The sequence below is a fragment of the Oryctolagus cuniculus genome, chromosome X, assembly GCF_964237555.1.
Source record: "Oryctolagus cuniculus chromosome X, mOryCun1.1, whole genome shotgun sequence".
Classification (NCBI taxonomy): domain Eukaryota; kingdom Metazoa; phylum Chordata; class Mammalia; order Lagomorpha; family Leporidae; genus Oryctolagus; species Oryctolagus cuniculus.
In genome coordinates, this window is record NC_091453.1 from 31,715,276 (window position 1) to 31,726,343 (window position 11,068).

An 11,068-nucleotide genomic window follows, 5' to 3' on the forward strand; every position below is an offset into this window, starting at 1 on the left:
AGGAACTTCAACGTCTTCTCTGGGATTGTCAACCTACAGGAACTCCCACATGTTTAGCTATCTGAAAGCTCTGAACCCAGTCATTTAGGGTTTTTATAGAAGTTTCTTAACCTAGACATGATTGATTAAGTCATTGGCTATTGCTGATCAACTCAACTTTCAGTTGACAGGGGTTAGATGGTGGAGCTCTCTAATCATACTTCGGTCTTTCTGACAACTAGCCCCTATCATGAAACTATCTAGGGACCACCAGCCACCAGTAAACTCACTAGCATAAAAAAGACTCTCTTAGGATTCCAGAGATTCTAAGGGTTTGGGGAGTTTTATGTTTCCTATTTGGGACAAATAACAAATATATATCTTGCAGTTCCAAGGTTCTAATTGTTAATAATTAATCATTTCTTGTCTGCTTGATCTATCAATTTATGACAGATATGTTTGAAAATATCTCTTTTGTGACTGTGGCTTTTTGCTGTACTTTCCTTGAATCAATGTTATCAGTTACAGACAAATTGAAGATTAATATCTTTTTGGTAGAACTTCCATTTCATTATTACTTTTATTTAACTCTCTTTATCCCAGTTAATGTTTTTGCTTCATATTCTAATTTGTCCCTTATTAATAGTTTTAGTATCCTTTTTAAGGTTAGTATTTGCATGGTATATTTTTTTCATTACTTTATTCACAACATTTTTATGTGTTTTAAAGAATTATCCATTTCTAAAGTTTTATTCATTCATTTACTTACTTTTATTTGAAAGACAGAGTTGGGAGAGTGGGGTTCACTGGTTCACTTCCCAAATGCTTACCATAGCTGGGGTTGGGCCAGGCCGAAGCCAAAAGCAAGAACCTCCATCCTGGTCTCCTGTGTAGGTGGTCAGAATATAAGTACTTGAGCCATCACCTGCTGCCTCCCAGGGTACACATTAGTAGGATCTACACACTCTGTTGTAGGATTCAAGCATCTAGAGCAGCTGTTTAACTGCTGCACCACAGTGCCCACCCTGGGTTTGTGGGGTATTTTTTAATGTGTGTCATACAAAGTTGAATTTTAAGTATTCCATTATTTTAATAAAAGGGTACCATCTATTTCATTTATTTGGGTTGCTAATGCATGTACCTGTTTTATATTTTCTATTAACCATTTGTTCTTTGTTCCTTTCTTCATGTCTTCCACCTGCTGATTTGGAGTCTATGTATCAAATTTCTTATTCCCTTATTAGTTATCTTTCAATTTTAAAATATATATTCTTCTTTAAGTTTTTTTTAACAAGCATGAGAGTTACTCAGCATCTGTATCCTATCCCAGCCACGACAACACTTTCCTTGATCTTGATTTTGTTTAATGTTTCAATTTTATACTCATTTTAAATACAAAAATTAACTGTAATTATTTTAAATTCACAGTTAATCAAATTTACTCATATATTTTCCTATAGATGGTTCATTTTATTTCCATTAGAAAAAAATTTGCTATGTCTGTCTCTCTCTTTATGCAATTAACAGCCACTGATGATCGTTACTAATATCTGTTAATTAAATAAGGGCTATTAAATGGTGATGTTCTGTTTTTATTATTTGTTTTTCATTCATTAGTTGGAACAGTTTTATAGACAGAAACTTGTACTTATCAACTGCTTGTTTACCCTGAGGTACAGTTCATATAGGAAAGGCATAATTAATGCTTGATTTCCCTCTTTGTCAATTCAAAATACTAAATTGGTTCTGTAGTGTCCTCTAAGAGTGAATATTTTAAAAATAATGCTAAATATGCTGATGAACTCCTGGATTTAAATTAATAGTTTTTTGCCTTCACAAAGTTTAGACAGATCATCTTTGATCAGTGGGAGTGTATTCATATTGGTTCCTAATTCTAAAGACAAGAGCCTAATGCTTTTTGACAACTCTGTGCTTTATTATATCATGTGTTTAGGCTTATCTCATCCATTACTTGCCCTGAGGCTCTTGCTTCTAATGAGACTACAATCTACACTCTAGCAGTGCTGATTACTTCTAGTGTGTTCAGTTCTGTTGGTAGGACTCTTTAGTGAATAGAGCTAAGAAATATGATTTTTTTCTTTAAAAAAAAAAAACTTAAGTTCATAATACTACTTCCAATTGAAAAATCAGAATTATCAATGTTACCTAACCTCATTGAATTTGCATCTGTAGTTCCTTTCTCCTAGATCAAAAATCCTAATGACACCAATAAATTATTAATTTGCTTTCATAACAAATATGCAACATTCTCAGAATAACAATATCACACTACCACCAATAAGATAATTACTAATTAGTTTTAGATTTGTTTTACAGGGTTGTTTGTTGTTATTATTGCTGGTTTGTTTTTGTCCTTAGATGTTGTCTCCACAAGGATGTATCATCAATTTTCTATATTTCAAAAGCAATGGGTATAAATTATTTTCTTTGTGGTTATGCCACAAGCTGTGTGTACATAGAAGTTCATTCATATCTTCTTAATTTGAATTTTAAGAATTCCTTTTTGAGAACAGGCCATCAGAGAAGGAGGTACCTTTCTCTGAAGGGAGGAGAGAACTTCCACTTTGACTATGGCCTTGTCGAAATAAGATCAAAGACGGCGAGCTCAGGGGGCTTCCATGGCCTTGGCAACTCATGACAAGAGCCCGGGAAGATTGCTGACGCCTTAAACAAGAGTGGCAATTTGTTAAGTCAACAATAGGAGTCACTGTGCACTTAATCCTCATGTAGGATCTCTGTCCTTAATGTGTAGTTCAATGTGAATTAATGATGTGACTAGTGCTCAAACAGTATTTGGCACTTTGTGTGCTATGTGGGTGCAAACTGATGAAATCTTTACTTAATATATAGTAAATCAATCTTCTGTATATAAAGATAATTGAAAATGAATCTTGATGTGAATGGAATGGGAGAGGGAACAGGGGATGGGAGGGTTGCAGGTGGGAGGGAAGTTATGGGGGGGAAAAGCCATTGTAATCCACAAACTGTACTTTGGAAATTTACATCTACTAAATAAAAGTTAAAAAAAGAATTCCTTTTTGAAATTTTTATTTTTCCAAAGTCAAATATATAAACAAAGTAGCTTCAATGAAATCGAGTGTCTGCTTCTGTCTTTCTGACCCTACTTCTTCTTTTCAAATGTACCGATTTTTAATGTTATGATCTATCATTTTATTTTGAATGACATAGGAACATAATTATACATGAATTTGTAATTCATAGGCTTCCTTTCATAGATTAAAAATGGTATCTGTATTGTTTTCCCCTTCTTGTTTTTATTCCCTAAACAGCATAGCCTAAGATAGTTCTATACTATTACACAAAAATATTTCTTGCTCCTTTTTGCATATGCATAGCACTTCACTTTTTTAAAGAACATTTATTTATTTATTTGAGAGGCAGAGTTAAAGAGAGAGATATTTTCCATCTGCTGGCCCATTCCCCAGATGGCCGCAACAGCCAAGGCTGCACCAGGCTGAAGCCAGGAGCCAGCAGCTTCATCTCACTTTACTTTTTTTTTTCATTTTAAATCAAATTTTATTTATTTTAATAACTTTTTCATGAACCAGATATTTTAAAATGCAAAGAAAATTAACTTGCCATGATATGTCAGGAACTGGCACGAAATTTATACAAATGACAATATCAAATGGAGATCCAATTCTCAAACTGAAAGCACTCAATATATTAAGATTTCATAATTATTTGTACAGAGAGAGTAAAAAAGTCAGCTTGCTAACTAATTGTTATTTTAAAGAACTATTGCAAAGATTTGAAGAAAAGAGTTAACTTATAAAAAGACTAAAGATCTCAGAACACGTTTTGAAAAGAACTTTGTGCCTTTATTAGAATGTGCTGTGTTTTAAATATATCAGTTTTGGCAATCAAATTATTGTGAGTTTTTTAAAAGAAAAATGTATTTATTTATTTATTTGAAAGGCAGAGTTACACAGAGAGAGAGAGAGAGAGAGAGTAGAGAGACAGAGAGAGAGAGAGAGATCTTCCATCCGCTGGTTCACTTCCCAAATGGCCACAAGGCCAGTGCTGGTTTGGTCTGAAGCCAGGAACCAGGAGCTTCTTCTGGGTCTCCCACATGGGTGCAGGGGCCCAAGCACTTGGGGCATCCTCCGCTACTTTCCCAGGCGCGTTAGCAGGGAGTTGGAGTGGAAGTGGAGCAGCTGGAACTGAACCGGCGCTCATATTGGATGCTGACACTACAGACAGGGGCTTAAACTGCTGCTGTACAGCGCCTGCCCCTATTGTGGGTTTTTAAAGTAAGAAATGATGGGGCTGTGGCTGTGACGTAGTGGATAAACCTCTGCCTGCAGCGTTGGCATCCCATATGGGCTCTTGTTCCAGTCCTGGCTGCTTCTCTTCTGCTCCAGCTCTCTGCAAAGGTCTGGGGAAATCAGTGGAAGATAGCCCAAGTGCTTGGGCCCCTGCACCCGTGTAGGAGAACTGGAAGAAACTCCTGGCTCCTGGATCAGCCCAGCTGCAGCCATTGTGGCCATTTAGGGAGTCAACCAGCAGATGAAAGATCTTTCTCTGTTTGTAACTCTGCCTCTCAAATAAATAAATATTTAAATAAATAAATAAATAAGAAATGGTAATACAGAACAGTGATACTGGTCCAGCAGTCTCATCTTTACTTCTCTTTTAAAGCAAGAAATAGAATGTAAGAATCAGAAAGTGCTAACAAGGCATCAGTTAATCCAGGATACAGTTTCTTAGTTCCAAAAGCACTTGCAAAGAAAACCTTTGATGGGGAGGGAGGTTGGGGGGTGGACAATTTGTAACAACTGGAATCCCATGAATGTGTACATCAAATCTCATGAAGCTATCTTTTGAATATATCCTTACCTTGATCACTTTTTACCTTAAGTACTACAATTTTTCTCTTTTTTCTCAAAGGATAAAAAGTATGAAATATTAACAAGCTCTGGCATTGTACATGACGAAATGTACAATTTAAGCATTACAGAACTATGTACATACTGCTAAATCCCATCAAGTCTTAGATAATTCAGTAATACACAAAATACCAAGGCACAGAAAGAGCTAAACTCCGCTTCTTTGTCTTGCACATAAGATTCAAATATTCAATCTTTTTTTATTTTTATTTTTTATTTTTTGACAGGCAGAGTGGACAGTGAGAGAGAGAGACAGAGAGAAAGGTCTTCCTTTGCCGTTGGTTCACCCTCCAATGGCCGCCGCGGCCGGCGTGCTGCAGCCGGCGCACCGCGCTGATCTGATGGCAGGAGCCAGGTACTTATCCTGGTCTCCCATGGGGTGCAGGGCCCAAGCACTTGGGCCATCCTCCACTGCACTCCCTGGCCACAGCAGAGAGCTGGCTTGGAAGAGGGGCAACCAGGACAGAATCCAGCACCCCGACCGGGACTAGAACCCGGTGTGCCGGCACCGCAAGGTGGAGGATTAGCCTAGTGAGCCGCGGTCCCGGCCTCAAATATTCAATCTTAAGAAGACCACTTTATCATTTTGGCTTTCTTCTACGTGTGTGTGTTGATATACTTACTAACATATTCCTCTATAATCATGTTTGATTTTATTATTTCATGTTGTCTTATTATTTCTACATGTGTGTGCTGATATACTTACTAACATTTTCCTGTATAATCATGTTTTGGTCTTATTATTTCTTACTTTAAAAACCCCGTCATCCAAACCAGGTAGTCAGAAAGATTCCCTCTTTTCCACCTTCCTAACTCCAAGAACTAGAAAGTCAATTTTACAGCCTGACTTCCAACACTGGATTGTGATGACAAATGCTAGGTCCAATTTCTTTGCAATCCTTTTTGGCCTGGCGTTCTTGGTAGAACTCAAGCATGGAAGCCAGCATGGATCCTCCAAACCAGACTGTGTATCACTGCACGTGGAGTGTACTGACTTATACATTAGCAGGTTCTGGCTTCGATGCACCACCACTCAATTCCTCAGTTAATTTCAGCCTGGCATCTACAATTCTTTACAATCTCTCTGCAGATGACATCCAAAGTCCCCGATTATAGTTGAACCTCCAAAGAGGACAATGTTCTTGTAGAGAGGATGTCTGACATCAATAGGACAATTCTAAATTACTGGATCTACAATTTCAGAAATAGGTTGTGTAAAAAACAAAGATTTCAGGTCCCAAGCACTTCTCCTAACCAACATAGAAACTTCTTTCTTAGAGAGAGCAGTGATTTCAGTATACGGCTTACTCCACTTTGACCCATCTGTATTCTACTTGTTAGATTCCTTTGCTAAATCTGGGCAGATGTAGTATGGTGCTCCTTTACTGTCTTAGTTTCCAGGGATTGTTCTGGAGGGATTCCTACTTCTTGGTCTCTCAGCGGTTGCTGAATAAAATATGTTCTAATGTCCTGTCTCGTCCTGCTATTGGAATGTGTTTAATATAGCTGCCAATCACATACCCTTCAGCCACAGGAACCACATGAATGATAGCATCTCCACGGTCTATTACTGTACCAGTCAATATCCATTCTCAAATACGGATAGCCTGTATAGCAATGCGCAGGCCCAGAACACTGAAAGATTGATTCCAACATATTTCAACAGTATATTCTCTGTTTTTTGGAGTATTCAGTGGTGGTTCTGTCAAAAGAAAATAATGGTCTTCAGGTTCCGTCCTTAGAAAAGATCATGTTCCACCAAACTTTCTATCAAGCCCTAATCGTCCATTATACCAAGGCGAATTGGCCAGTTTGTTTGCGTATGTAGGTTTTTCTGTTGTTTCATCACCAGTGATGGAGGCTAGATCGTCCAAACCTCTCATGGCCCTCCTTTGAGCCTGATCATCCACTTTTGCTGACTCCTTAATAGCAATACAGGAAGGAGATGCCTGTATTTCCAACATGTCCTAGTTTTGTATACCTCATGCCACAGTCCACCACACAGGCCAGCAGGCGTCCTGTCATCTTCCTCCTCACCTGCTGCTGTCTGCTCCGTGCTGGTTGGGGCCAGAGATTGGTGGCAGGAGATACAAGCTCTCTCTCCATCCACAGCTGAGCTGCCCTCTCTCTCCATCCAGCAGTTCCCCCCTAGGAAGCCGAATCAGGAGCCAGAAGGTAGCAGGCTTGATCAGAGGCTACCTACTTCAGCAACCTAGGCAGCCAAACAGTGCCAGGACAGCCCTGTCTTGGCCTCGTCCCCTTTTCTCTTTGCTCTTCCTCATTCCCGCCCCCACTGTCAAGCTTCACTTTTCATAAACCAGCATATTTACCCAGTTCCCAGTTGGGGCTATTTCCTGATTGTCCTACCATCATACATCATAGTTTAATGTATATACTTGGACATATATCTTTTTGCATTTTTGGAGCTATGTCATTGAAGCAGATAACTTAGAAGTGAAATTGTGGATCACAGGATAAATGCATATGTCTCTTTGTGCCAAGTTGCCCTTCACATTTTTCCATTCTCATCAGCAATGCTGCGTCGTAGCCTCAGCCAATCTGGTAAGTGTGAAGTGGTCTCTCTGCACACTTTTGTTAATTTCAGTTAATCCTCATTGAATTAAGGTCTATTTGCATTTTTTCCATGAACTGTCTGTTAGTATCTCCATTCTCGTTTTCTTTAAGACTGATGTTTTTCTTCTCCATTTTTCTGAAGTTCTACATTCCTTCCCACTTTATTTCTCTTTTTATTTTACTTGTGGTATTTTAAAAGTGGAATAAACTATTGCAATCGTTCTTATTACTTATGGATTTTAAAACATAGGGGAATTTTTGCAGCTTTCAGATTATACAGGAATTCACTCATGTTTTCCAGTGGGTATTAAATGTTTATTTTTTAAAATTTAAATCTGCTTCATTTAAAACTTAATTTAGTCTATCCTAGTTTTTTCAGCAAGACTGTATAGTTAGCCCACCCCAAGCACATAAAGGTCCATTTCTTCCCCTGCCCCATGGACTTGAAATGCTTCTTTCACTGAATATTTAAATTGCAGGAGTCTGTGTTGTGGCCTAACTGGTAAAGCCGCTGCCTGCAGCACTGGCATCCCATATGGGCGCCGGTTCATGGGTTCGTGTCCCAGCTACTTTACTTCCAACCCAGCTCCCCACTAACGCACCTGGGAAAGACAGCAGAGAACAACCCAAGTGCTTGGGCCCCTGCACCCACATGGGAGATCTAGAAGAAGCTCCTGGCTCCTGGCTTCGGATCGGTGCAGCTCCGGCCGTTGCGACCATCTGGGGAGTGAACCAGCAGATGGAAAACCTCTCGCTCTCTCTAACTCTGACCTTCAAATACATAAGTAAATCTTTTTAAAAAATTGCATGTACAGTAGGACCTAGTTCTGGATTTTTAGTCTTTTCTATTGGTGTATCTATGTACCGGTATCAAAATATTGTCATTTAAAGGGTATGTAATATGCTTTTATGTCTATTATTGCTAGACTCCTTAACCATTACTTGTCTTTTATAGGTTTTCCTGGTTATTCATACTCATTTATGACTCTAAATGATTTTTATAATTAACTTGTCAAGCTCCAGAAAAAATGCCTGTTCATATATTTTTCATGTTGGTTAGGATTGGGTTAAATTTATAAACTTGTGAATATCTGACGTCTTATTAGATTAATTGTTTAAAATGTTTTTGACATACACAATTGTCCATATTTGTGGGGTGCCCAGAAATGGTTTCATACATGCATTCATTGTGTAATGCACAACTCATGGTCCTTAGCACTTCTTCGCCTCAAACATGGATCTCTTTTTGTGGTGAGACTATTCAAAAAACACTCTTTTAGTTACTTTGAAATAGATAAGATATTAATATTTTTTTGGCTTTTTTTTTCAGCCTATTCCTGCTTGTAATGTATCAAAATTCATGGTGATCAAAGAGTTCTGGGTTGCAAACAAGAATATATTTTGTGCACCTGTATGTCATTCTTTGTCTGCAAGTTGAACAAAAAACATAAACAAGGGCAGTAAGACATTATTGTTGACTACAGTCACCCTACCATACCGTGCCATAACTTGTTTCTCCCATTTAACTGTAGTTCTGTTGAGTCTTTAGAATAAGAATATGCTATGCATTTCCATTTATTCATGTATTTTTTTTTGCTCTTTCAGAAAGTTGCATAGTTTTGCTCACATATTTTGAATAGTTCTTGTGAAGTTCTGGATTTTTTTTTTTTACTATTGCACAAAATCTCGTATCTCCAAATAGATCTTCTAACTGATATATGTATATGTATATACGATTTCTCAGTCTTTATATCTTAAATTTCATCACCCGTTTCTCAAGCTTAAGTTATAAGTTTAGGTGAGTAAATGTGATAAATTGAGAGTTATTCTTCCCCTCTGAAGGTGTTACTCTTTGTTCATTGCCATTAGTGCTGCTAATGAAAAGTCTTCTTTCAGTCAAATGGCTGTTAACACACACGGATGTATAATCTTCCCTTTGTCACTTTTACTCTGACCTTTTCATCTTTGCTTTGAAAGATTTCGCTTTGTATTTGTTTAATTGATTGTATTATATGCTAACCATACTTCTGGTTCTGTGCGGTCAAGCTGTTTTTCATTTGAAAGATTTTCATTAATTTTATCTTCTAAGTATTGCTTCATGCCATACCCTTCATTCTCACCCTCTAAAAATCGCATTCTACAAATATGGCAGCATCTCAGTCTGTCTTTTATAGCTTTTGTCTTCTCTTCTGTATTTCTATTTATTTTTATTGATCTGTCCCATCCTGCATTCCTCAGAGATTTTTCATAATTCAACAATTTGCTCTTTTGGTGTAGTCTTTTATATTAAAAATTTTCTGACTTTCTGAGATTTAATTTCCAAGATTATAATGGGTTTGTTTTCAAATATGCCAGGTCTTTTAAAGTATCTGTTTTTAGTTCTTAATTCTTTTGTCAGTTAGGCGCATTTAGCACACTTATTTTCAAATTTTCATCATACTGTTATATAATTTCCTATAGGGTGAATTTCTCTTTCAACAGTTCACTTTGTTGATTGTCTTAAATTGCATTAGAGTTCTTGTATTTTGAAATTTTGTAGCCTCTTTTTGTTTCTTTCTCTTACTTGCCTTTGTATTACTTCCCTTTATTTTTTAATTTGCCTCTTCTTGTCCCTCTGTGATCCCAGTACAAAGATGGTTCTAACAAATGACATTTTGGGGTTCTTTCCTCACCCTGATCTCAGGAACCTGACAAATTCAGTCAAAGCTAGCAGGTGGCTTCGTTCAACCCCAGATTCCAAGGCTCTGTGTCTTTCCTTTTACTTCTCTGGACCTGCAACTTGATTCTAGTTGTAGCCTCAGGCAAAAATCTGCATAATTTTTTTAGGCTCCTTCCATAAGGGATGAGTTAAGATCGGACTCCCCTGGCCCCTGGATTCACACACTGAGCCTGCCTGCATTTCCCTGCCTTGTGTATATCATTCTAGTGTCCTTGGCCACACTGTAGCTAAATTTCTGCCTACCATTGCTTATTCTTGGGTTCAGAGTTCAGCAAACCCATAGCCTCAACCCATCTCTAATTCATGGATATCTCTCTTGTAGTTAATATCAGCTACATTTTTTTTTTTCATTTTTCCATCACATATAATTACTATGTATTGGGGTCAGACAGAGTTTTCACAGGAAGCATCACTAAAGATGGTTGGTTGCAAGTCCATCTAATGCTGATTCTTTTTGTCATTTACTCTGGATTTATTATCTATTGTGGCTGCATATGACTGTCTCAATCTAGGTCACTTGCCTGCAGCAATACTTTAAGGGAGCCTAAGAATTATCTGGTGTTTTCAGCTCTTATATATATAGAGGGAGATCTACTTCCCACCAAAACTCATGATTTGGTGATTTCCCAAACTTGGAAAGGGGATTCAGATTTAGAGCTGCCAATCAAAGTATCTACTCACACTATAGCATACAACCTGGAAACATTTGAAGACAAATCTTCTATCTGACCATTACATATATTTCTTCCTTTCTATACTAAACCACATAAATACTCAGACATCAATGAACTAAAGTTTGATCTCCATGCAATGTAGAGCTATAGACCCTACAAAGTAGCATGACCACATGAAGCAGGCTTTTTGC

At 37.7% G+C, this 11,068-nt stretch overlaps 1 non-coding gene and 1 pseudogene across 1 annotated transcript; both read right to left on the reverse strand.

Moving 5' to 3' along the window:
• Positions 1-5,746: 5,746 nt before the first annotated feature.
• On the reverse strand, positions 5,747-6,935 carry LOC103351825 (actin-related protein 3-like; annotated as a pseudogene).
• A 1,879-nt stretch (positions 6,936-8,814) lies between these two features.
• LOC127485055 (small nucleolar RNA SNORA40) lies at positions 8,815-8,944 on the reverse strand. Its single transcript, XR_007912255.1, has one exon. It is a non-coding gene; the product is annotated as a small nucleolar RNA SNORA40 (small nucleolar RNA).
• Positions 8,945-11,068: the final 2,124 nt, after the last annotated feature.